This window comes from Lissotriton helveticus, chromosome 8 (assembly GCF_964261635.1).
Source record: "Lissotriton helveticus chromosome 8, aLisHel1.1, whole genome shotgun sequence".
Lineage (NCBI taxonomy): Eukaryota > Metazoa > Chordata > Amphibia > Caudata > Salamandridae > Lissotriton > Lissotriton helveticus.
In genome coordinates, this window is record NC_136069.1 from 242,271,749 (window position 1) to 242,297,112 (window position 25,364).

A 25,364-nucleotide genomic window follows, 5' to 3' on the forward strand; every position below is an offset into this window, starting at 1 on the left:
ATTAGGAATTTTTGTAAACCTATTATGTTGAAATGCATACACTATTGCTTTTAATAAGCATCCATGAGAACAAAGAAACGAGTACGCCGCTAAAAAGTAATAAGAAAACGTGTAATACTTTGTTTAGTTCTTCGCCACTGATCAAACAAGGAAAAACAATATCACCTTGGATTTAAATGCTTTAAACGTGCCTAGGATCCATTGGCATAGATGCGCGCTTCTAAGGCTCAAAACAAATCGTTCAATGTTTATGGAACTCGACGAACTGAACGAAAGACTTCTTGTGGGTGGGCGCAACTTCTGAGTCTAGACCGCGGACCTCTAATAGAGAGCAGCCGGGAGGAAGCGAGCTTCGGGTACAAAAACACTAGAGCGCTTCAACACGGCCACATTAGGAGTAGGGAAGATTCGGCATCCAATGAGAGCATGCCCAGCAGTCAGCAGCCTATCACCGCTGCCGGACTGACGTCATTCCGTCTATTGCGCAACCTCCTGAAAACGCACCGCCCTGATAAAGCCGCCTTGATTTCAGCATCCCGGGTACCAAACTTGAGCAGCCGCAACAGTCTCGAAAATCAACGTCCACGAAATGGCAGCAACACTGGCGGCTCCGCTACCCTTCTCCTGGGACCCCAACAACTTGCAGATTCGCACTCTGGCCGTGGAGCGGTTGCTGGCACCGCTTGTCACGCAGGTGACTACCCTGGTGAACTGCAGCCAGGCCGGGCCCTCTAGTAAGCGTAAAGGCCGCTCCAAGAAGGCTCGCGTACTAGCGGCATCGGTGGAACAGGCAACCGGCCGCTTCTTGGAGCGCGGCGAAATGATCGCCCGCGAGAGCCCGTGCTTGGTGCAGGAGCTGGCGGCCGCGGTGGAGGACGTGCGGCGGCAGGGCCTGCAGATGAACGCCGCCTCGGGAGACTTTGCCAACGGAGACCCGTGCTCATCAGTGAAGCGGGCCGGAATGGTGCGCGCCGCCCGGGGACTGCTGTCAGCTGTTACCCGCCTGCTTATTTTGGCCGACATGGCGGACGTGTTCCGACTACTACTGCAGCTGCGCCAGGTGGAGGAGGCGCTGGCCCGTTTGCGCGTCGCTGGCAGCGAACAAGAGCTAGGCCGTGAGTACCAGTTGTTAAGGGCAGAGGCGGGTAGGCTCAGCACAGTTGCGGCCAGTCGGCAGAAGGAGCTGAAGGAGGCAGGGCACCGTGATGACATGGCGGCTGCTCGCGGGCTCTTGCACCAAAGCCTGCCCTTGTTTTATGGCGCCTCACAGGCCTGTCTGCGGCACCCGGAGCTCGCGGCCTACCAAGCCAACCGAGAACTACTACATAGCCAGCTCCAGAGAGCCCTCACAGGCATCGCTCAGGCTGCCCAGGCCTCGCCTTCCGAGGACCCCCAACAACAGGCCTCGCCCGGGTCGGCCGGTGGGGAGCTGGCTTCCGCCCTCAACCTCTTCGACCAGCAAATCGTGGTGGAGCCGCTGACTTTCCAAGAGGAGCGGCTGCGGCCCTCGCTGGAGGAGCGGCTGGAGAGCATCATTAGCGGCGCCGCTCTCATGGCGGACTCCTCGTGCACGCGCGACGGGCGCCGCGAGCGCATAGTCGCAGAGTGCAACGCTGTGCGCCAGGCGCTTCAGGACCTGATCTCTCAGTATCTAGGCAACGCCGGGCGTCGCGAGCGCGGCGACGCCCTGAACTCCGCGATCGACCGGATGACCCACAAGACTCGCGACCTGCGCCGACAGCTGCGCAAAGCGGTCATGGACCACATCTCCGACTCCTTCCTGGAGACTCACGTGCCGCTACTCGTCCTGATGGAGGCGGCACGCGGAGGGCACGAGCGTGAGGTTCGAGAGTACGCCCAGGTGTTCCGCGAGCACGCGCTGAAGCTGGTGGAAGTGGCTCAGCTGGCCTGCTCCATCTCCTGCAGTGAGGAGGGTGTCAAGTTGGTGCGCATGTCCGCGGGGCAGCTCGAGGCACTTTGCCCCCAAGTGGTAAACGCTGCGTTGGCCCTGGCTGCCAAACCCCACAGCCAGCTAGCCCAGGAAACCATGAGTCTCTTCCGAAAGCAGTGGGAGCGGCAAGTGCACGTGCTGACTGATGCAGTGGACGATATAACGCCTGTCGACGACTTCTTGGCAGTTTCTGAGAACCACATCCTGGAGGATGTGAATAAGTGTGTAATTGCTCTTCAGGACCGAGATGTTGATGGTTTGGACCGAACAGCTGGTGCGATCCGTGGGCGTGCAGCTCGGGTCATCCATGTGGTCACTTCTGAAATGGATAATTATGAACCAGGGCTCTATACAGAGAAGATCCTTGAGGCCACACAGCTGTTATCCGACATGGTGATGCCCCGATTTACCGAGCAGGTCGAAGCCGCTGTAGACGCACTCAGTAGTGACAAATACATCGATGAGAATGAATTTATCGATGCCTCGCGACTTGTGTACGATGGCATCCGAGACATTAGAAAAGCAGTGCTGATGATCAGAACTCCAGATGAATTGGACGATTCTGACATTGAGCCTGACGATTTTGATGGCCGAAGTCAAACAAGTGTGCAGACATTAGATGACCAACTAATTGCTGGGCAAAGTGCAAGAGCAATCATGGCTCAACTTCCACAAGAACAGAAAGCTAAAATTGCAGAGCAAGTCGCTAGCTTTCAAGAAGAAAAGAGTAAACTTGAAGCTGAAGTTTCGAAATGGGATGACGGTGGTAATGACATTATTGTTCTTTCGAAGCAAATGTGTATGATTATGATGGAAATGACAGATTTCACTAGGGGCAAGGGACCTCTGAAGAACACATCTGATGTTATCAGTGCTGCCAAGAAAATTGCAGAGGCAGGATCGCGTATGGACAAACTGGGACGCACTATTGCTGATCACTGCCCAGACTCTACCTGCAAACAGGACCTCCTAGCTTATTTGCAACGTATTTCCCTTTACTGTCACCAGTTGAATATTTGTAGTAAAGTAAAGGCTGAAGTTCAAAACCTTGGTGGGGAACTTGTTGTATCTGGAGTAGACAGTGCAATGTCTTTGATCCAAGCTGCCAAGAATTTAATGAATGCAGTAGTACAGACTGTGAGAGCATCCTATGTAGCATCTACAAAGTATCAGAAATCTCAAGGAATGGCTTCTTTGAACCTGCCTGCTGTGTCTTGGAAAATGAAGGCTCCAGGGAAGAAGCACATAATAGTGAGAAATGATGGAGCGAACACAAGAGTTAAGCGTGAAACGCAGAAGAAAGTGAATCCAGTACTTGCTCTCGGCGAGTTTAAAGCGATGGACAGCAACGCGTAATCTACTTGAAGCTTTCTTGAGTCTATTTAACCTGGCAATGTGATTTGCGAACAATAATATATTCAGCATCACATAGTTTAAGCATACACTACCTAATTATAGTACATGTAATCCAGTACCATGATATTTTGTTATAACCCATAAATGCAACCAACATAACGCCTTTCTAATACTTTTGCAGGTTTTATATCCTGTTGGTTATTTTTCACAGCACAGGCCTCATGATCATTTCATTGTTGCAATGCAAAGACTCTTAGATGGGAAACCATTCCAGATGCCTATCTTGTTCATGACTTTTGGAGTCAATTGTATGTCTCTATGAAGACTAATCATTAAGAAATGTGCTTTTACTACAAATGCTTAATCATTTAAGCACTCTTAACTTTTATGAGAAACACTTCATTTTTTCAGTATTAAAGTATTTACATTTGTAATCAGATCAATAAGTTTAATGTACTCCTTGTCACTACCTATTGTTTGCTTTCTGGCATATGCATGCACGCTTTCTGCACGATTACAAGTTCCCTATTCTCTTCAGTGTGAGAGGCTGGGTCTAAAATCAACAATACAGTGCGGGATCAACCAGTGAGTTAACTATGATTAAAAGTTGTCTCCCATTCCCGCCTCCGCCAAAAGGGGAAATAACTTGCCCAAATTCACAAACATTTACTGCCTATTTGAAGCCAGTGCTAAATGTAGCTATGGGGCTTTTTAATATGCCGGGGAAGTGGGTGGGGTGGGGGGGGGGGGGGGGTAGAACAGGACTGCAAGTTCCATTTTACTTCTACTAGGGAAGAACAAATGCTTCCTGCTTACTTCTCCCAGCAGGCTGAATAATATGACTGGAAGGGAAACAGTTCACCAGCTGCCTGCAGCTCTGTAAGGAACTCAATCCCTTATGTCTCTGGGCCTGGACTTTGCAGACCTTTTAATTCTGGACACTGGGAAAGATGTAGTTGCCATGATCAGTAGCCTGTACTGGTCCAGAAAACTCGTAATGGGGCCCTTAGTATCCGTCTGTTAAGGAATAGCGTCATTTTAGGTCTAGCTTAGAAACCGCTTTAGATTTTTCCCCATGTTCATGGCTTCCAATAACCCAATAAAAATCTATAAATACATCTTTAAAACTACAGTAGTTTGCAGTCAGTCCTCTTTCTCCATTTGTTTGTTGCATTGTCCTTTATGTTTTTCTTCAGTTTACAGAAACAGTGGTGTATGCAAAGATTGCTAATACATCCCCTTTGGAGGCACACCGGGTGTGATCAATAAACGTGATCACACCCGGTGTGCCTCCAAAGAGGATGTATTAGCAATCTTTGCATACACCACTGTTTCTATAATCGTTTGGTGCCTGACGGAAGACACCACCCTCGAGAGCACCCCTAAATCTTCAAAAAAATTCTTTCACCATCACTACACCATTTAGCTGTGCACCACCGACTCCCTCTTCTTTTCTTCAGTTTACAACATGGAGAAGAGACTGGGCTAGTGTGATAACAGTTTTGATTTCTACGTTCATACTTATTCTTGTGGTGTTTTTTTTTTTTTTTTCTTTTTGTGCACATGTACTCCACGTTAGACTGTTTTTTTATTTATTTATTTTTTATTTTAATTTCCCTTTTATTCGTTTCACAGATTTAATACCTGTTGCCTGTTTGCTAAAAAAGAGAAACATTTACAGGCTTTCAAGATCCAAGGATTTTCTTTGCCAATGCTGGTTTCTTTGTTAAACTAGAAGTATGTAATTTATCCAGACACTGTCCTCTAGCAGGCAATACATTAGCACTGTACCTTTTTAATTTTGCCATTAATACCTTTCGCTAAGCTCAGCAAAAACAGTGGTTCTTTCTCTTGGCTGCTTTTTTTTGTACTTCTGAAGATATTTATATATTTTCAATCCGTCTTCGCAACTTTCTTTCCATGTGCCTTGTACATCGTAAAATAGTGTTGCGAGTAGGTTATTGCCCATTCCTCTTATGTGAGATTTGGTTAGTTTCACTTTCGTTACAGAAAGGGAGCAGAGTATTAAAGTGGTGCTTGAAGTGCTTATTTGACAGCTATTGATGATCAAGAGCTGTATAATTTCGTAGACGTGTCAGGTTTTTTTTCTGGTCAAGGCTTTTATTCTTAAATATTAGGGTATCTCAAACCTTTTCTGTAGTGAGCGGTACTTCTGATTAGTGAAAATAATTGTGAGCTACTGACGGCTAAGCAACTTGCGCGTTAAATCACCAGGAGCCCCCACACCCAGCCTAATTGACTTTAAGCCTAATGTTCATAGAGCCAGATGGTGTGGTTTGAACGAAATAGTTTGACTAGGGGCACTATAATAGTGCTACCATATGTCAGTGCAAGCATTGTCTTTGGGATGTATGAACATGTGCGCGTATGGATGGAATATATCGGTGACTGACTTTTGTATGTACTTGTGGCACAGGAGATACCGCTCACCATATGTGGCACGGTTAACATGTATAACATAAATGGGAGAAATTTGAAGTGCAAAAAATGCACTGCAAAAATGTTCAGAATATGGAACATTCTTCCGCACTTTAACTTTCTCCCAACTTAAAATAATGGCTGTATTTTTCTCTTATAAATATGGCATCGTATTGAGAAAATTAAGCTGAAGAGTTAACTATGGATTCCTTAACACTCCTCATTTAAATTTTCTCCCATGTCCAAGTGTCACATTTGCTAATACCAAGCATCTTGCTCCCAGTGGCCTGTAGACATGGTGCCATATTTTTAACAGGATTTTTTTTTATGGGAGGAATTTAGAGTGAATAGACATGCATCAGTTAATAAAGAAAGATTGCAGTTTGACAGCATCCTCTGTTGATTCCCACTCATTGGTGCTTACATCATCCCAGGACTCTCTGCTTTTTATCCTTTTTTGGAGGGTCTGACAGCTGCAATTTGCTGTAGGGCTACTCATTCCCCCCCCCCCAAGCACTTTGGTGCACTTTTAATAATTTACCCTCATCTGAAATCATGAAATGGTATATTAAAACAAAATGCAACATGGCCTGCGTCATGTCATGTTTGGTTGCTGTTGCGTCATAATGCATACATCAAACCTTCGCATAGCACTTCAGCACACTTGATGCACACCTTTAGCATGGGCTAAACTGAGCTGTGACATAGTAGCAGTATAGCATCAGTCCGCATAATTGGAATATCTGGCCTCATTGTTTCTCCAAATCTGTGGAAATGACTGAGCTGGGGTATTCTGTCAGCCACCATAGGGCGATAAGATTTATTAAATACCTGGTGATTGATGCAACTGGTGAACAGGGACTTGCAGTGGTCTAGTTGGGGGGGGGGGGGGGGGGGTGTTCCCAGCTTTTCTCACCACCTAAGCCCTACTAGAGGTGGACTCTAAGGTGAAGATATGGTTTAGTATATTCGGTATTAGAAAGCAGCTGCTTTTTTCAAAACTGTTATTTTGGTGATTAGTTTAGGCATACAGGAATTGAAAACCATGCTTATGTTCTTTACCTTCCTTGCAAAGATGATGTGCTGAACCAAGAAGACCTTGGCTACAAACTCTTTTAGACCGCATCTACTTTCTGCTCTACATTTGATCAGCTCATTGGTGCTGTTCATCTTTAAGTTGCTCTGGCCCAGTTTGATTGTTTCCAAGATGATTTGGAGAGAAAGTTTAGAAGTAGGGCCTCTAGCGAACTTTGTGTACTTTTGGGTATCTTCAGCATATAATTGATGAATCTTTAAAAATGTTAAATAACACATTTAAGTACATATTAAACATTATGGGGAGTTGCTGCAAAACACAGCAGGTAGGAAAATCTGCAATGGTTCTCTACATGTTAAAATCAAACCGGCTGCCCCACCACCCCTGACAGTCAGTCATTCTGAAGGCATTGTCCCGGAAGCCCAACAGGGCAGTCAGGTTTCTGTCCCTGGGCATGCAACCAGGGTAAAGTCTTGTGAAGTTTAAGAAATTATTTTGGCCCGCAACCTTGTATTAAACATTGGCCAGGACAGGAAGGTTTACGATTAACCTAAAGTTAGCCAGAGGGCTGGCTGTTCCATCTTAGCACGTGCTGGAAGAATGCCCCTCTGAATGGTTAGGTAAATGATAGTACAACTTCGGGAGTGAATAAAGGGAGATATTATCACAGAAGCCAGACTGATGCAGCTTCCTCTGGGCCTTTGGTGGGATTAAGAACTCAGTTGGACCTCAACCTACTCCACTGAGACACCCGTTTAAGGGTAGTTGGAACAGATTTTAGATACAGGATTTACAACATGACCTACATTTTGGATTAGACACTGTATGACACTTTTTAGCCTCGTCTATAGATATCATTTTTTTGTTTTGTTGCGAAACCATTCCAAAACGTGCAGTGGGCATGGATCCAGCCTGTTGCTAAACAGTGATTGTTAATTCAATGTGCTTGTTTTTTATTGGTTAGCTTTTATTCTCTTCTCGTGTTTATCCTTTCCTTGAAGCATAGTCTCTATAATATTCTTTCGCTGCTTACATTAAGGGAACTACCTTATTTCTTCTTTAAGCACTCAAGACTGCATGTGTTTTCTAGCTCTTTTGCTCGTGTTTCTTCACCCCTCCCAAACACTTGCCCTCCCACTCGCTCCGTTGCTCCTTCTATCCCACTCCAAAAGCTTATCAATCCTTTCTGGATCCTCGCTCCTCTGTTGCTCCCCAGTCCACGCTACTTCGTTCCCACACCTCTCGTCTTCTCCCCACCAATTCCTCTGTTGATTCCTCCCGTCAATACACAAAAAGTTTTCATAAATGTATTTTTATTTGTAGTAAACCTTTTGGGGGACTTGGCAGCTGCCATTTGCTGTGGGAATTCTCTTAAAAAGCGCCTTGGAACAAGTAAAAAATGTAATTTTTTTTTTAATTTACCTCACCAAGTAGTGGCCACCATCTTTGAACTGTAAATTAACCGCTTCGCTGCGGCGGACATTCTGCCGCAGTGCGGAAAAAATGACGCATGTGCAGTTTGGACGACTGGCGGCTGTTCTCTGCACATGTCCATGAGTGTTGGGCGGCTGCCGGCTGTCCGACGCATGGTAAAGGTAAAAAAAACATTAAAATAGTGTCTGTGTGAATCTATACTCAGAATGAGGAGACGGACAATAGCATTAATGCATCGATGTGTGTAGAGATGTGTTCACTTAATTGGCCCCGTTTCTGTTTTCCTTCCCAGTGCTGGACAGCACCAGCTAAAAAGCATTGGCAAATCCAATAGGTCAAACAGGTGATACCTGTTGGCTTTGCCAGTGCGAGCTTTATCTCTGCCCTTTTGTCAATGTACTTTTAGTTGTGCTGTTCACACCAGGTGGGTAATTAGTTTAAATGGATTGCAAGAAAAGTCTGAAGTTTTATTGATGTTTTCCCAATATTTACCTTTATATGTAATGGTGAGTTTGTACTTATTTTGGAAGTGTACAATACTTTACCATGTCCTCCTCCTGTACAGCATATCTGCTCTTTGGCTCTCTTGTTTTCTTAATACAATTCCATTGTATGCTACGACACAACTTGGGTTTGTCCTCCTGGAATTTGTGTGTTTATAATGGAACTACTTGCAAACCGGTCAAAAGAGTCTTAAAATGTGTCCCATGCTTCGAAAAAAAGACCCTTTTTTCAAAATTAGCGCACTAAGAGTAAAGGCTGGCTAGATAGAGGTTTATGGTGCATGGGATGTATTATCTCTGTTTCAAGCACTTGTTATTCTAGTCACTGCCAAGGTATTTACACACCAACCGTGCGTGAATGTTTTTTTTATATATAATTCAGTATTGGATTATTAGAACACGTACTTCTTGGGTCATTTTTGTTCACCCATGCAAACTATGCATTTTTTCCCCCAGCTCATTCAGGGTTATGTGCTTGTACAACGTCTGCCTCCTCATCTCATTGCAATCCATATATATTTATAAATGTTGCTTTTTTCCCCTCTCCAAACATTTGTTAGATATCGTGTTGCATTTCTCAAAAAATACACCCATACTCCTGGAATCCTACTCAAAGGAACTTCTGTGAATGTGCAGAACTTTGAAATGCCAAATATTTGTAGATTCTCCTAGGGGAGGCAGTCTGCACACTTAATTGTGTAATGTTAGTGCAGAACACTGAATTTTGACAGATTATCTATTTATTGTGCATTGGTCATTTGATGAGCGATCAAACCTATGATTACAATGAAAGTAAACGACCTATGTACAACCCAATGTATCTGCAGGCTTAAGTCATATCTCCCCCAGTTGTATTTGAAAACAAAGGAAATGTGTTCAACATCTCATTTTTAAAACATCTGCCATTTGCCCCTAAAACATGGCAATTCTCTCCAGTCTTGGTGCACATCTGTGTCACCGTGTGCCTGCTGTGTGTGGGGCTTTCAGATGTGTGGTATTGTAATGTCTTTGTGGTGCCCACTGGCAATAAACTACATGCAGTGCACTTGGCAAATTTCAAAACCGATTGTGAAATGCTTGCTTAAGGTACCTGTACTTTGGTCAATTATCACCCAGTAGTCCTATGGAAACTTGCCACCACTATACAAGATTGCCTACACATCCTGAGATTTATTTCACTGCATGCCTAGTTCAGGCATCTCAAACCCTAGTTGGCTGGCAACCAACATACCTCAATAGACCTATAGTTAAATTCCACATGCAACCAACCTGTTTGGTACCTGTTCTAGTATGTATCTCAAATGCAATAACCATAAAATGACTGCCATCTCCAAAGTCCTTTTACTGTGAGCCTCCATTGTCTAAACCTCATTGCATGTTTAGGTTTAAACCGGGGTGTGTGCGGGGGCACCGTTCGTGACACAGCCATCACTCTTGCCCACCAGTATAGACTTTTGCTCTGCACTCCAGATTCTTAGTAAAAACAACACATTGCATGGGTTAGATAGGGCACAGCATCTGTTCTGCCGGTTAAAAACGCAGTTGGTAGCATTCACACGCCAATCCTGAATCCATGGTAACTGCTTTCAGATGGGGTCTACTTTTGAAGGTGAGCGCAATCTGATCTTGATTGTTCAATAAACAAGGAGTGTCTCCACTTGGCCCTGCGTATCACAGGAGGGGGTCGCAAAGTAAAGTTAGTTTAATGTTCCATGAGTGCACTTACACTTTTTTTTTATGGCCAAATGTTTAACTCATACTTAGCAAGTTTATTAATCATATGCTGTCATGGTGTGCGCTCTGTCTTAAATTGCACAGCTTCAAAAAACAAACTATAATTGATAAACCTATGGGTCTTCGAGTAGTGCATCCTGGGACTGGGGAGTGGCTTCACTTCCAGCGATGGGGCACAAGGTTAAGTAATATACCTTTTGACTACTTTTATACTTCCTCTAGGGAGGCAATTTCTTTCTGGGGTTCTTCCACAAACTTCGAAAGAGGTAACTTTCGTAGAGTGAAACAGCAGTTCAAACTCCTAGCTTGCCCTATATTGAGGGCATCCTGCCTTTTTCTCTGGCCAGTCAGTATGCAACTAGCTTAAACTATTATTGGCCCGGACACAGACCTTTTCGCCATTTGTTATAATAATCCTCTCTACCAGTACATGAAAAATCAACCTTGGATTCCTCAGCCCTGAGCTCAATTTCGACTTAACCCATCTGAATTTTCCATTGAGCAGCGGCTGTCCGCCCACTTAATTACTCGTTACCCTTTCTGGATACCTCTGCCTCTCCGGTTATTAACCGTAGGTGACACCTTCCCTTTTCGGATCAACTCTCATGTGACACACCCTATCTGAGTTTGTTCTGCACGATTGCTTTGACACCAGTGTGACACCTGCCCACCAGTGAATAAGTATAATATTGCAACAATGTGAAGTGTCCTTATTTTATGTTAATTAATGTTAAGGGCATTGAGAAAGCAGCGGGCCTGCGTGCCCCCCCCTGGGGCGACACTCATATTGACTGTGAATTAAACGTCTCCTCTGTTATATGATCAAAAATGCTAGCAATAATCTCGACTTTGGATACGGACAACAGCTTCTGACATTGAAGAAAGCTTGTACTCGAGTCCTTCCTATTCTTTCCGTTATTCAAGTGCGGACTTTGCTAACATCTACATTTCTTTTGGCCTACCATTCACGAGTTTATTGATTCTAGCAAAAATGCATGTATAGTTGAATAAACATGCATTAGATATCAATTTTACTGTATTGATGTGAAGTAACAAAGGCAGAAATGTACATTTTGGACATAGATATTTCAGTAGGCCAATGGACTGAGTATCAAACATCTCATTGATTAATTGCTTTTCTGAAACTTAACAAAAATGCATCTCCACCCTTTTCAAAAATCATTCATACGCATCAGATCATGGATAGGCACTCAAGTGTGTTTTTTCTGATGAAATAAGCTGTGTAAGCCCTATGGACAACAGAGCATGAAGTAAGATTGTGGTCTCTTATTTTTAGGACAGTGCTTTATAGGAGGGTAGAGACTGAGCACCCGACCCTGGACCAGCCGTTGTCACAGCAACCAATACATGGTTAAGCTTGAAAAAAGATTGAACAAAATTAAGATAACGCTAACACAAACTAAGAACATGAAACAAATGCAAAGTTATCTTACACACAAAGTGCATGATAGAATAATAATAATAAGTGGTGGCGGGGCAGGTGTATCCAAGCCCTCCAACAGTACAAGAACTGAGGAGGTGCAAACACATTAAAAGCATATAAGTGCTGAAGCACAAACTGCAAGAGTCTTTCACTCAACGCAATCCGGACGGCTGCACCTCCAGTTTTCTGAAATAGGGTCGTCATCTGTGTCGGTGAAGGGAGCAGTCATCCAGACAACCAGTAAGCAGCAAGCTAGAGAAAAAATCTGAACAAAAGACACAAAAATAGGAGCTCTAGTGCTCTTATTAGGTGTGGAAAGCATTCCCCTGACCGGCTACTGAGAAGAAAAAAAGAATCGCTAAACCTAACTGTTAAAACATTAAACTCAAAAATAGCAGACACATAAAAAAGTGCGACAGCGCAAGCCGAAATAATAAACTAATGAAAAGAGTTGGTGGGGAGTGGAGCCAAGCCCTCCACCAATAAAAAGAACTGGAAACTGCCAAAAAGTTAAACTCATGTTTGTGCGGTTGTGCAAGGAACAAGACGGTCGCCCTCGCTGCAGCCTACACAGGTGTGCCCACAGCAGCCTAAACAGGCAAGTGTGAATGGAAGGGGGGGGGGGGGATTAATAGCTAGTACTGTTCCTGGTAACAGTCCCAAACCTTCCCTTCTAGTTCACCTCCTGATTTTCTGATGGTGGAGTGGGAGGATCTGGACAGCACCCTGTTACCTTCCTCCCACTCTACCTGCAGAAGACTGGATTGGGCCAGAGGGATGGCTAGGAAGGAGATGCAGGCAATGTTGAGTGCACTAGTCCCTGATCCTGGGAAGACCCTGTGAGGGTGTAGCATATCCTTTCTGGTCCTATGTACGCATGCTATGTTATATGTGATGCCTCACACATCAGATAGACTGCCTAGAAGTTAACATTTGAGAGCGTTCTTGGTACCCATAAGTATCTGACACTATTAAGCTACCTCTATAAGGAAATTGTCCGTCACTGGGAGGACAAAAAATGGTCAGTGGATTAGATAACATATATATTAAGGTCGGAAAAAGGCCTATGATAGCAGGCAAATAAGAATTAAACAAGTTAGATTAAACCTTTTATCTGAGCTACTAAATCGTGACTTAACATCATCCAAATCCTCCAAATTGTGACTGCAGGATCAAGAATAACATGTGTCAAACATTTGAACTAGTTTATTGCAGTATGTCTAGAATATGTTTTTATTTTTATAAATATACCATCAATGCTTATGTATATGGAGTGTCTACTCCGTTCTTACATTACAGTTCTTGGGGGCTATTGGATCTTACCCATTTGATGGGTTTGAGAGTCGCTGCAGGTACTTCATGCAACAGTAAGGCCAATGTAGTGTGAGGGACTTTAGCCTCATAGAGGAGGGCTGGCCTGAGTGCTGGCTCTGGGGTAGGTCTCCTTGGAAGGTTAGTGAGCTGAATTCAGGTTCAGGGCTAGGCATGGAGCTTTGGGAACTCCACACCACTGATACAGAGACCTTATATCTTGGTAATCCTGTTAATACAACTAAGAGATTTTTTTTGTTCTAACATATCTTCTCAGGAAGGAAAGTTAGTACATAGTTGAAAAATCAAGAGTGGAAAGTCCGTGAGTTATATTAATATATTGGCTTGACTTCAAATTCTGTTTATTTAGCCTTTGCGGTAGCCTGCAAGACTCACTCCTAGGAGAGACCTTGATTTTAATAAAGAAAAGACTCTCCTACGTATTGTAAAATTGAAAAATACCTGCCTTCCTGCACAGGGAGTGGAGAAAAAGGTCCCACATCTCCAGTTTCGGCATTGTGTTCCAGATCTTTTTGATCAGCCTGCTGCTGAATCATGAATTGAAACGGCTCCGGGTCCTGTACTTGAAGCCTTCTGGTTGCTGAGATAGATCTTTAATGTGGCTGGAGGATGCAGAGGGTCATAATACAGAAAAAGGTATTGCCTTCCGTGGGGAATTCCAGTGGCCCAGTGTTAATTGATTACTGTAATGTGATACTGAAATCTGAATTGTAGGATGCCCCCTTAAACCAGAAAATGGGCATTCGAATTGGGGAAGCCAATCAAAGATTTTAGGACTTTTTTTCAATCACACAGAATACACTTTAAGTGTTTTTCATTTATATGTGGGTGTCATTGGACAGTATTTTCTAGTGCTTTTGTCTTACTGTTATGGGTTGATTATATGAAGCTTGGCTGGTTAATTAAAAGAAAAACTTTTTGTCTTTCACTAATATAGTTTGGACCTTTCGAGATCTATCTTGTGTGGATTTTTGTACTCGTTTTTGTACACTTTCCTTTTCTCACAACAAGAAGGTTAGATCCAGACTTCCATATGTGAGACAGAAATCCCTCATAGAAGCCAGTTTACTTAAATGAGTTAGAGTATTTGGTCCTCGTGGCAGCTCAGACAACTTACAGCAAGACTATGGATTCTGAACTCCACGAATTTCACACCCTGATTTCATTGACCAGTGAAAGCAAGAAGGCCACTGCTTTTCTTTAGTGTTTTATCTGGGTTCCAAAATGGTCTTTGACACTTGGTGCCAAAGGTACAACCCTAAATTGCATGAGCAAACACGTTTGCGACTGGTTTGCGCATGCAAAATGGCCCTGTGCCATGTACAATTCCTAAATAGTGAGTCGCAATTTATTTGCGACTCGCTATTTAGGAATAGCGAGTCACTATTAGGAAGGGGCGTTCCCTTCCTAATTGCGCCTGCAATCCAATGTATGATTGTTTTGTGACTGCAATTGCAGTCGCAAAACACTCGCAAATTACCACCCTCTTTAAGAGGTACTTTGTCACTGTCTCTGAAAATATTTTTTAAGGGCAGGCAGTGGTCCCACGGACCACTACCTGCCCTTAAAAAACTTTCATTTTTCTTTTTTTTAAATGCATCACATTTTCCGGAAAACGGTATGCACTTAAAAAAACTGCTTTATTTAAAAGCAGTCCTAGACATGGTGGTCTGCTGAGTCCAGCAGGCCACCATAACGGCGAGGGCCTGTCATTCCCAATGGGCTCGCAAATTGTGAGAGACTCATTAATATTAATGAGCCTCGCAATGTGACCCCATTGGGAATCGCAAACAGTGTGTTCCACACTGTTGTACATGGCATATTAAGCCTCGCAAATTGTGTCGCAAAATACTCGTGTTGGACCTAGAAACCTTGGCGTGGTTTTCCCTGACTTTTTGCCTTTACCCCCTGTGTTTTTAATGCTGTGCTGGATTTTGTTTTTGCTGGCTTAGATGCTTTGGGCACTTTGCCACTGCTGATCAGTGACAAAGTGCAAGTGCTTCCTGTGTAAATTGTTATCGTTATTGGTTCTCCCTGATTGACATATTTGTTTTACCAGTAGGCCCTTAGTAAAGTGCACTAAGTGTGCCAGGGCGGGTAAATCAAATGCTACTAGTGGGCTTACAGCACTGATGGTGCCACCCACATGAGTAGCCGTGAAAAGTGGTCTCAGGCCTGCCACCACAGTGCCTGTGTGCAATTTGTTAACTGCCATGTCGACTTGGCAAGTGCGCCCACTTGCCATGCGCTACTCTTCCCTTTTCGTACATATAGGACACCCCTATAGAAGGCCCAAGGTACCCCCCTGGGCAGGGTGCAGTGTATGTGAAAGGTAGGACATGTACTGGTGTGTGTAACATGTCCTGATAGTGAAATACTGCCAATTTCGTTTTTCACTAAAGAAAGGCTATCTTGCCCATAAAACAGAATGGGGAATGTTTTATAATGTTTTACAAGCATATCTTCCCATAGGGATAAGGTAGAAAATGAGTTTAGTACCCCTGAACTCAGAATTTAATAACACATCTTTTAGTAAAGATAGTTTTTAAATTATGTTTGAAAATAGCACTTTTAAAGTGGCTATTTTCTTGTTCAACCTTCCTGTGTGTCTCTGCCTGTTTGTGGAGGGACTGTCTGGCTTTGGAGTGACAGGGCTTGGGGAGGTGCAGTGGCTCCAAGAGTCTGGATGAGTCAGCACTAGGCTGAATAGGCCTGACCTGCATTTGGAGTGGTGGGAGGAGTAGCACCTGTACCTGAATAGGGCTGAGTCTGCCTTCCACAATACTGGCTCTGCCCCCTGTGGTGTGTCTGGGACCAAGGCCCACACTGACAAAGGATGTTGTTTTGCACTGGCAGAGTGCCCCCGGAACTGGTTTGAACTGGGGTCAGAGCCCCTTGCACAAAGAGAACAAAGACATTTTGGTATATAAGTATTAGACCTAAAACTCCTGAACTTTAGATTATTCCTGGAATTCAAGAGGAACCTTTGCCAAGGAGAAGAGCAGGAGAGACTGAGGAGAAGTACTGCCCTTGCTGTGTGGCTGGGGTTGGCCTGCAGTTTCTACCAAGGAACGGAGAAGGACTGTGCTGTGTGCTGTGTCTCCTACTTGAAGGAGATCTCCAAGGGCCTGAAGTGAGCTGGCCTACTGTTCAGAAATCTCAGAGACACAAAGACTTCACCCCCAGCTCCCCTGAACTCTGCCATTGTGAGTTGTGATCAGCCCTGAGGTGGCTGTGTCAGTGTTGGGCCTCCGAGTTTGTTGCTGCTGGTTGGGAGCTGGAAGAGAGTAGAAACTAAAGAACTACAGAAACCGATGCATCGCTCTTCTTGCGGCCTGTTTTTCCAACACATCTTCACAGCGCAAGAAGAATTTCCATACATTGCCACGCCGCTGTGAATACCGTTGCATCGCCTGTCATCGCTGCTAGATTCGACACATCGAGGGATCGCGGCTGAAGAGGACTGACGCAGCGCAATGCTGCCACATCGATCGCCGGAAAATCCTGAAGATCCCCGCATTGTACCTGTGTGACACGCTTTCCCGAAGCATCACCTGCGGACCTGAACCAGCATGAAGAATCAACGCATCACTCCCCATACAGACCAGAATCGATGCAACCCTTCCTCTGCGTGCAACGGGACTGTTGCATCACCTCCTCAGGGTCTCGGGAGTGTCGCATCTCTTTGTTTTCCGACGCTGCGGCTGTTTGGCTTGGTGAACTTTGACACAACTACAGGTACTTTGGTGAAAAGTCACGCATCCATAGTTTTCTATGGTACAAGTTCTTGAAACCTTTTTAAAAGTCATATTTTTAACTATGTATGTTGGATTTTTGTCGTTTTGGTCTTGTTTAGTATAGATAAAGATTTTTTTGTTTTTCCAAACTGGTGTGATGTCCTTTTGTGGTGTTTTCACTGTGTTACTGTGAGTGTAGGTACAAATACTTTACACATTGCATTTGGGATAAGCCAGTCTGCTCGTGCCAAGCTACCATGGGGGGGAGCAGGCTTTATCTAGAGTGTGTATCTCCCTTATCCTGACTATAAGCAAGGCTCCCTATTTGGACAAAGGTACCTACCTCTGCCAACTAGAGACCCCCATTTCTAACAACTCACAATTTGCGAGGCGCAATTTTATGCGTTGTATATCTGGCCATTGATCTCTAAACTTACAAACTACAAAACACAAGTTACAGATTTTAAGGGCCCTATGGAAAATGGTTGTAGCATACAATTAAGGTGTTGTCACAAAAACATGAAAGCTCAGAAAGTTGATTGCAGTTTGTGGTTAAGACTGTGACATTAGTTACCCTTCGACAAAAGGAAGTTCTCAGAAAATTATAACTTTCTATGTAGTGTGGCTCTGCATATGTCATTTTCTCTTCTCTTTACTCTACCAATATGTAGAAAGCATTTAAAGCTGGGTTGAACAGAAGATGGCCTGACAGGCCAATCAGCATTATTAATGAGATTCCCTTTCAGCCTGGGAAGTCTTTTTTTAACTCTAAATAACCAGAGGCCAGGTAAGGTGTAATGCATAAATGGCTCATATCCTTGTAACAGATTGATATTTGAAATGTGATAATGGATTTGGAATTTTGAACCAAATTACATAAACCTTTCAAATATCTCCAAGTCTTCAAAGGCATCTGAAAAGCTCATTGTTCGGTTTCGGCTGCACATCACTTGCGCTATGCTTGAGAAATCTCTTGTTTTTAATATAAGCTCACAAGGGACTCCTCTCTTTCCTGGTTTCTCATTGGTTCCTCTGCGTGCCACGTACCTTTCCTCCATTTCTATTGGGTGCAGCATATTTTCCTGCATTTACCAATGCTTGTTCCTTGTCTGCATCCCTTATCAGTTTCCCACTACCAAAGTACTGTTGACATCCGCTTTTGTGGAACTATATTTTTTGGAAAGTTTTGCCTTTTACTATTGCAGCATATTTATATAACTGTATCACCTGGAAAGATTAAGGGATCATTATGATGGCGGTCGGACGAGCCTCCGACCTCCATCCTGTCAGGAACTGGACCGGCTGATAGGGAGTTGGTGGTCCCGCTAGGGAAATTATGATCCGACCACAGTGGAGGCAGTCGGAAACATACCACTTAGCATTGAGGCTTGTGCTGCGGCCCGAAAAAGTGCTCCAGCACAAGCCTCACTTTTAAGTGGCATGTTTGTGAACATCCCTGCCACACGGTGCATTGATGTTTTAAGGGGGTACCATAGGTGCCCTCCAGACTCCATACCGGAAGTCCAGGGGGCAGGGAGGCCCGCCAGGGGCCCCCAAAGTCGCTTTCTGCCTGCTTATTCATGGCGGGTTAACTGTCATGAATCGGCTGGTGGAAAGGGACATTGTAATTCCTACGGCGGTGTCTGAGCAGGCACCGCCACTATTGTAGGGATTGCAGTCCCTCCTACGGTCCCATCGGATGCGTGGCAGTCTGTTTCTCCACCATCCCTCCATCCACCTGCCATCGTAATGCGGCGGGCGGTCCTGCAGGGCCCAATGGCGGTGGGACCGCCACTGACGGTGACACCGCCACTGACGGTGACAGTCCCACCGCCATCGCAATGCGGGCCTTAGTGATTTGCATAGAATTACAAGATGTTGCTTGGATCGCTGAGACTCGAACCGGGATGCCCGGCTCTCAAGTCAGCAGCTCTAGCCGCTGGGCCACGTCCTCTCCACTGAATGAATGCAGTGAGACTTGTATAGCGCATGGCAACCTTGAGGCCTCCCAGCGCTGCGGACGGATCAAGCAAGCCGGGAGCAAATGTTAGAAAGGGATGTTAAAAAGATGAGTATTCAAGAGTTTTCGAAATGCTAACATGTTGGACTCCTTCCGCAGATGGAGAGGGAGGGAGGTCCAGGACTTAGCAGCATTGGGCTCTACATATTTTGTGTGTAAAGGCAGAGAAGGTGAGGCTGGATGGATGTTCCTGGCTGGGTGATAGGGTGTGACCAGAGATTGGGAAATAACCGGGTCACACTTCCAGAAGACCTTGTGTGCCAGGCACATGGCTTTGAACAGGATCCTTGCCCTGATGGGGAGCCAGTGCAGGTTCCGTGTTATCTGTCAAGGAGCTCTTCTCCCAAACAATGATTGATGAAAACAGCTCGTTATTCATTACATAGACGAAACGATACATTACCAATGCTTGTCATTTAGCCTCCATAGAACAACCCAAAACAAATATGCTTGCTAGATCCTGCGAGCATCCAACCTCCGCCGCAGGCAGCTTCACTGATGCAGGACATCCAGGCAAAATGTGAGGTATTTATGACTTCATGATGAAGTAGAGCTTTTACGTTTTTAAAGTTTAAAGGGCTAACTCTAGTTGACTGTTTTCCCAAAATGACTTACTCTTATGATGTAAGGACAGTGACAATGTGGTAATATATGTATGGCTTTGTTGGATGTATATATATATATTATAATTCCAAATGCGCTGCCTCCTGGATGATCAAACAGCACGCGTGGACACAAATGTTGAAAAAGCGGTGTTATTTTATTTTAGCTTTTCGTCAAGACCCAACGCGTTTCGGGGACAACCCCTTGATCACGAGTAGTGATCTTGTTGTGAGTAGCATTAAACAATCATGTGACATAGAAAACATAAACAACAGACTTCCTTAAGTTAATGCACTCAAAGTCTTTGTTTACAGAAATGAAAATTGTTAAACAGTGAAATGTGCATAAATAGTATGTTAATTACTTTAGGCATATAAGGGAAGAAAGTAAAATTAAATTGAGATTTATGATGTATGTGTCATTAATAAAACGTTATCAACACAAACAGTGTTTTTTCCTCTCCCCAAAACTCATGCTTGGTTGCACTTAATGGCTCAACATTAAACATTGCAGCATTGCCGTCAGTGGTGGTCTAGCCCAAGTGGGCAGAATTCATTAGTTCAAGCAAAAATTAATAGGTTCGGGAAATTTAATTCAATAAACACGAAACCTCATGTTGGCAAGTAAGATAATTCATTCTCCACACCTTTCTGCCCCTGTGGGCAATGATTCTAATGTGTCACTCAGTAAATTATTCTAGGAGGAAAATATATAAAATATAATGGAAACCATAAAAATAATGTAATCTCAACATGACTAACCAGCATTAAACCAAACAATCAATTACCCGACTTAATTTGAAAGTGAATTCATAATGCCAGTCTTAGCTATAATACCCTAGTGGGTTAATGAATTAGTTATCTCCTCTAAGAGGAGAGAATTGGAGCCAGGAGGTGGTCAGCCAATCGTCTGTGCGGTAGAAATTAGAAAAGACTTGCTAGCAGTATCAGCTGGTCTTCAACTGAGGCATGAGCTTCAAATTCTTTAAACTTTCTTCCATTCATAGACCTGTAGTCTAAACACAAAACACATTCTCACTATTCATATGTCTTAAAAAGTGGGACCAAACAAGAACATTTAACATATAAAAGAAGATTTCAACTACGAGCCAACAGATTCATTTGATTAAGGTCCCACGGCTAGAATGCACCGCCCCAGGATCCATTACTTTAGATGTTCTAGATTCAGTTATCAGTCATCAACGTGCATGACTTACATTATTCAAACCCAATTAAATATAACCTTAGCAAAACCAAACATCTGGATGTCACACGCGTTCTCCACTGTAAATTATAACCTGAGTCATCAGATTCAAAATGTCATCAATTGTTCTATAAAAATTCAAGGAGAAGATTCTGTGGAAAAGTTATAGAAAGACATGTCTCAAACATACAATTAAGCAAATAGAATTAATCCGGCGGAGACATTGTGAATTGTTTCAAATGGAAACGTAAGGTTTATCACCCTAGATGTACTGACAATTCTTCATCGCAATTGTGTCCCTCAGGGGCCATTGTCTGGTAGTGAATAGGGAGCCTGGATTCAAGGCGTCGCAAGTCTTTAACTCGGTTGCCACCTCTTGCATTAATGCCTACAGAGTCAACACAATGAAAGACAGTAATCTCTCGTCCTGGTTGTGGTAGGCTTGGAAGTGCCATGCTACTGGGTACTGTTTATCACCATTGCGTATTGCCCTTAAGTGTTCAAGCACTCTTTTTTTCGCTTTATGTAAGGTACTCCCTATGTATGTTTTTCTACAGGGACATTGGCGGGCATATACTACATGGTCTGAGTTACAGGAAAAGTGTTTCTGGATGACAAATGGTTTGCATGATGTTGATAGTACACATTCCTTTCAATTTTTGCTGTATTTGCATGCCTTACAGTTACGGCATATGAAAAAGCCCTTAATGTCTGTTTTCTTAGGGTCTGGTGTTTCTAAAGTTCTACAGATGGTGTCCTTTAGTGATCTAGCCTTTCTGTAGGTTATCTGGGGAAAAGGTTCTATCTCTGGTGCCAAATCGTTGTCAGTAGAAAGTACCTGCCAGAACTTTCCCAAACTCTGTCTTACTTCTTTTGATTGTTGGCAGGAGGTGGTTATGAACCTGATTTTCCGATTGTCTTGGTCGGGCGTACTGGTGTTGTCAGTGGCTAGGAGATCAGATCTATTTCTCTTTACTGCCTATCTTTTGGCTTTCTTGATGGTATTCTTTGTGTAGCCTCTTTCTTGGAATCTTTTTGTCATAATTGCCTGTTCTTTAATGTAACTGTCCTCTGTGCTACAGTTGCGTTTGGCTCGGAGGAACTCACCTAGGGGGATACTACAGATGAGGCTTTTGGAATGGCAGCTGCGTGAATGTAGCAGTGAGTTCCCTGCCGTTTCTTTACGGAATAGAGAACTCTCCAATTTGTTGTTCACTATGGTGAGTTTGAGATCTAAAAATTCAATCTCTTCGCAGGAGAAATGACTCGTGAATTTAGGATTGAAGTCATTCACATAGAGACTGTTCACAAAACAGTCTGCCTCCTCTTCATTGCCATTCCAGACAATGAAGATGTCATCTATATATCACGCCCATGTCACTACATGTTTTTTATACATCTCCATTCTAGTGACAATAGTTTCCTACCAAAATCCTAGAAAGAGACATGCAAAGCAAGGATCAAACCAGGTCACCATCGATGTTGCAAGGGTTGTCCAAAGATCCTACCAAAAAATGTAAAGAAGTTTTGTGTGAGGCAACTAAGCATCATGGAGGTCAACATGTCTGTATGTGATGTGTAAGAGACTGATCTCTCTTTTAAGAAATGTTGGCATGCCATCAGTCCTGATTCGTGGGGGATACACGTGTATAAACTCGTGACGTCTAAGCTTAGAAGGTTAAAGTTGGTGTTCCATTCAATTTTTTCTAACAATCTAAGAAAATCGCCCGTGTCCTTAATATACGATGGTAATTTTTGAACAAATGGCTGTAGAAAAAAATCTACATATTTAGACGAGTTCTCTAGAAAACTACCCCTTGACGACACAATGGGTCTGCCCGGGGGTTTCTCTCTGTCCTTGTGGACCTTTGGGAGTAAATAGAGAGCGGGGAGTTTCGGATGTTTGCAAGCTAGAATGTCGTATTCCTCGTTTTCTAAAATACCTTCATCTTTCCATGCCACTAATTGTGTTTGGTAGTTTTTAATGGATCTCTCGTATTCCTGCTTGCTACTGATTTCGTATTTACCTGGGCCTGAGAGCTGTGTTAGACCTTCCTCAATGTACTTGTCACGTGACAATACCACTACGTTCCCACCCATGTCTGCTTTTTTAATTACATTTTTGCGATCGTTTTTCAAATTTTCAATGGCTTTCAGCTGTTCCTTAGTTACATTTTTGTTGAAATGCCACTTTCTTTTATTTCTTTTATTGACAAGTTTAGAAGTGATCTGAGGCAGAAAAATGGATTTAGGTCTAAAACCGCTTTTCGTGCTTAAGTCAGTCCTCACATTTTCATCAGCATCAAAAAATGTCATTGATTTTCCATCGCCTTCCAACTCCCTACATGTTTGCCACAGTTTCATTTCTCCTATGCTAGTGAGACTTGGTTCATCAATAGCCATAACACTGGGGTCCTTAACTTAATGTGAGAAGTTGGCCTGGTATATGATGTTCACTATTCTAGTGAGCACCTTGCACCAGTCCAAACAACGCTTATGGTGATGGTTGTAAAGTCAACCTTATAGACCAGCTATCCTAGTGGTAGCATGGACAAAGCAGTCTTAGGCTAAAACTTCAGAGAGCCGGTGAAGCCAGCTGTTTTACCATATGTAACCCCTTGAATACCAAATGAAAGGACACCACACAGGTTATATATAAAATATATATGTATTTATTACTAACACAACCCCTCTGAACTCTTTATGAGGTCAGGGGACAAAGCATATAACAAGTTACTTAATTATCATACAATAAGTTGCACAAAATACAGTCGAGCCCTAGGGGCGTTGCAAACCATATACTAAAATAGCGGTATAAGACTCACGTCACGAACAGAGAATAGGCCTAGGGCCTAGGGGATCGCTGGGGCTACACTGAGCTAACGAGAGTTAGGAAGCAGGAGGCCCACAGGATGCGTGTGCAGTGTCTAAACACACACGCGAGTTACCATGGGGAACGTAAGTCAGAAACTAGTTGATTTAGGACACTTCTGGATGGACTAGGAGAAAGCTACTTAAAACTAGGACACTTGGATAGTCAATACCCACAGGAGCACCGGAGTACTCGCGTTACCTCACCCACAGGAGCCGGGTGCATAGGTGTCAAGTTGTGTCGGGTTTCGTCGCTGAATCCTATGGAGACCTGTAAAAAGATGCTGCAGGCGACCAGGAGAGAAGTGTCCGGTTGGATCCAAGGGCGGATCGAGGATGAAGAGTACCTGAAAGCAGAGGGGACAGAGTCTGGGTCACTAGCCAGTGACCTGGAAGGAACCAGGAAGGAACCAGGCGATGTCACGAAGCAATCAGGTGATGTCGTGAAGCTTGTCTCTGCAGCCACGTGGACCAGGAGGCGTCGACGACGACCAGACGCTGGATGCGGACTGTCCCACGAAGGATCTCGCTGTCGGCGGTGTCGGCTTCCGGATTGGAGTCAACAGACCTTGGCAAATGCAGCCCACGCAGGAATCGAATATTCGCTTCGAGGCAGACCAGCAAGGTCTGGGGAGCTTCTCCTTTTCAGGGAAGCAGGAGCAAGCCTGGAGCAACCAGGCAAGCGGTTCAAATTCAAAGGTTTGTCGTCACAGAGGCCACTAGCCAACGGGCCAGTGACCAACCAGACGCGTCGAGCACAAAAGTACCAGCAGGCCCCACGCGGCACTCGGTGTGTGTGGAGGGCTGTGCGTCGGTGCAAAGGGTGCTCGGGGTTGGGGTTTCTCAATCTCCAATGCACAACTTCGAGGGTGCCTCAGAAGCTGCATAAGTAGCAATGAGCAGGTTTTTCAAGATGGCCGGTCCCACGTCTCTCGTTGCTTCCACGAGTCTCAGCTTTGTGTGGCTGTGGATCGGGCTCAAGGAAGTCTCGAAGTCCAGGTCTTGTCGGGCTCTGTGCTCGGGCTCCGGCGGGTGCGTCGACAAAGCAAACTACAGATCGCTTGATGGTGCCTGTTTGCACAGGGTGGTCACTCCTTGACCACAAGGGAGATTCTTCAGTCTTCTAGTTGCAGTAGAATATCGAAGGTCCAGAGTTTCGTTTCAAGTTTCAGTTCAGGATAAATCTAAAGTCTCTAGACTCAGCTCCTACCTTTATACCAATCAAAGGGGCTGGATTACCTGCTAGGTTCCTCCTATGGGTGGGACCAGGGAAGGGGGTGGTTACCCCCCTTTCCCTTTGTCCAGTTTCGCACCAGAGCTGGAGCTGGAGTGCCCCAGCAACTGTTTTGAACCGGACTATGCATGCAGCACCTTGTGTGCCCCAGGCAGTGTCTCATTTCATTCAGCCCTCCCTGCCCCAATACACTAAGGCCTGTCTGGGGTGGTGCTAGCACCTCCCAAGGCAGGAAATCTATTGGCCAAGCCTTCCTCGCTGGAAGGACTCCCAGCAGCAGGAGGTCAGACTTGTGTCTGTGGCAGCAGCATCCATTTTGTGATGCTGAGGCTGTGGTTAACTTTAACCGGGATTAACAGGAACAACATGTCTTCTCCCTGTAGAAGGGTGGAATGCTACCCCCATCGCCAGAACTGGTGAGGGGGTAGTATTCCAAAGCGTATGACACCTTACACGACATGTTTTGA

The 25,364-nt window shown here is 44.4% G+C and overlaps 1 long non-coding RNA gene and 1 pseudogene across 2 annotated transcripts in view; both read left to right on the forward strand.

Annotated features, from left to right (window-relative positions):
• The window catches only part of LOC144772567 (uncharacterized), an 858,949-nt gene that overhangs the window by 729,588 nt on the left and 103,997 nt on the right, over window positions 1-25,364 (forward strand). The window lies entirely within an intron of this gene.
• Window positions 131-3,746, forward strand: LOC144772566 (catenin alpha-1 pseudogene; annotated as a pseudogene). Its single transcript, XR_013599803.1, has one exon. The product of XR_013599803.1 is annotated as a catenin alpha-1 pseudogene (transcript).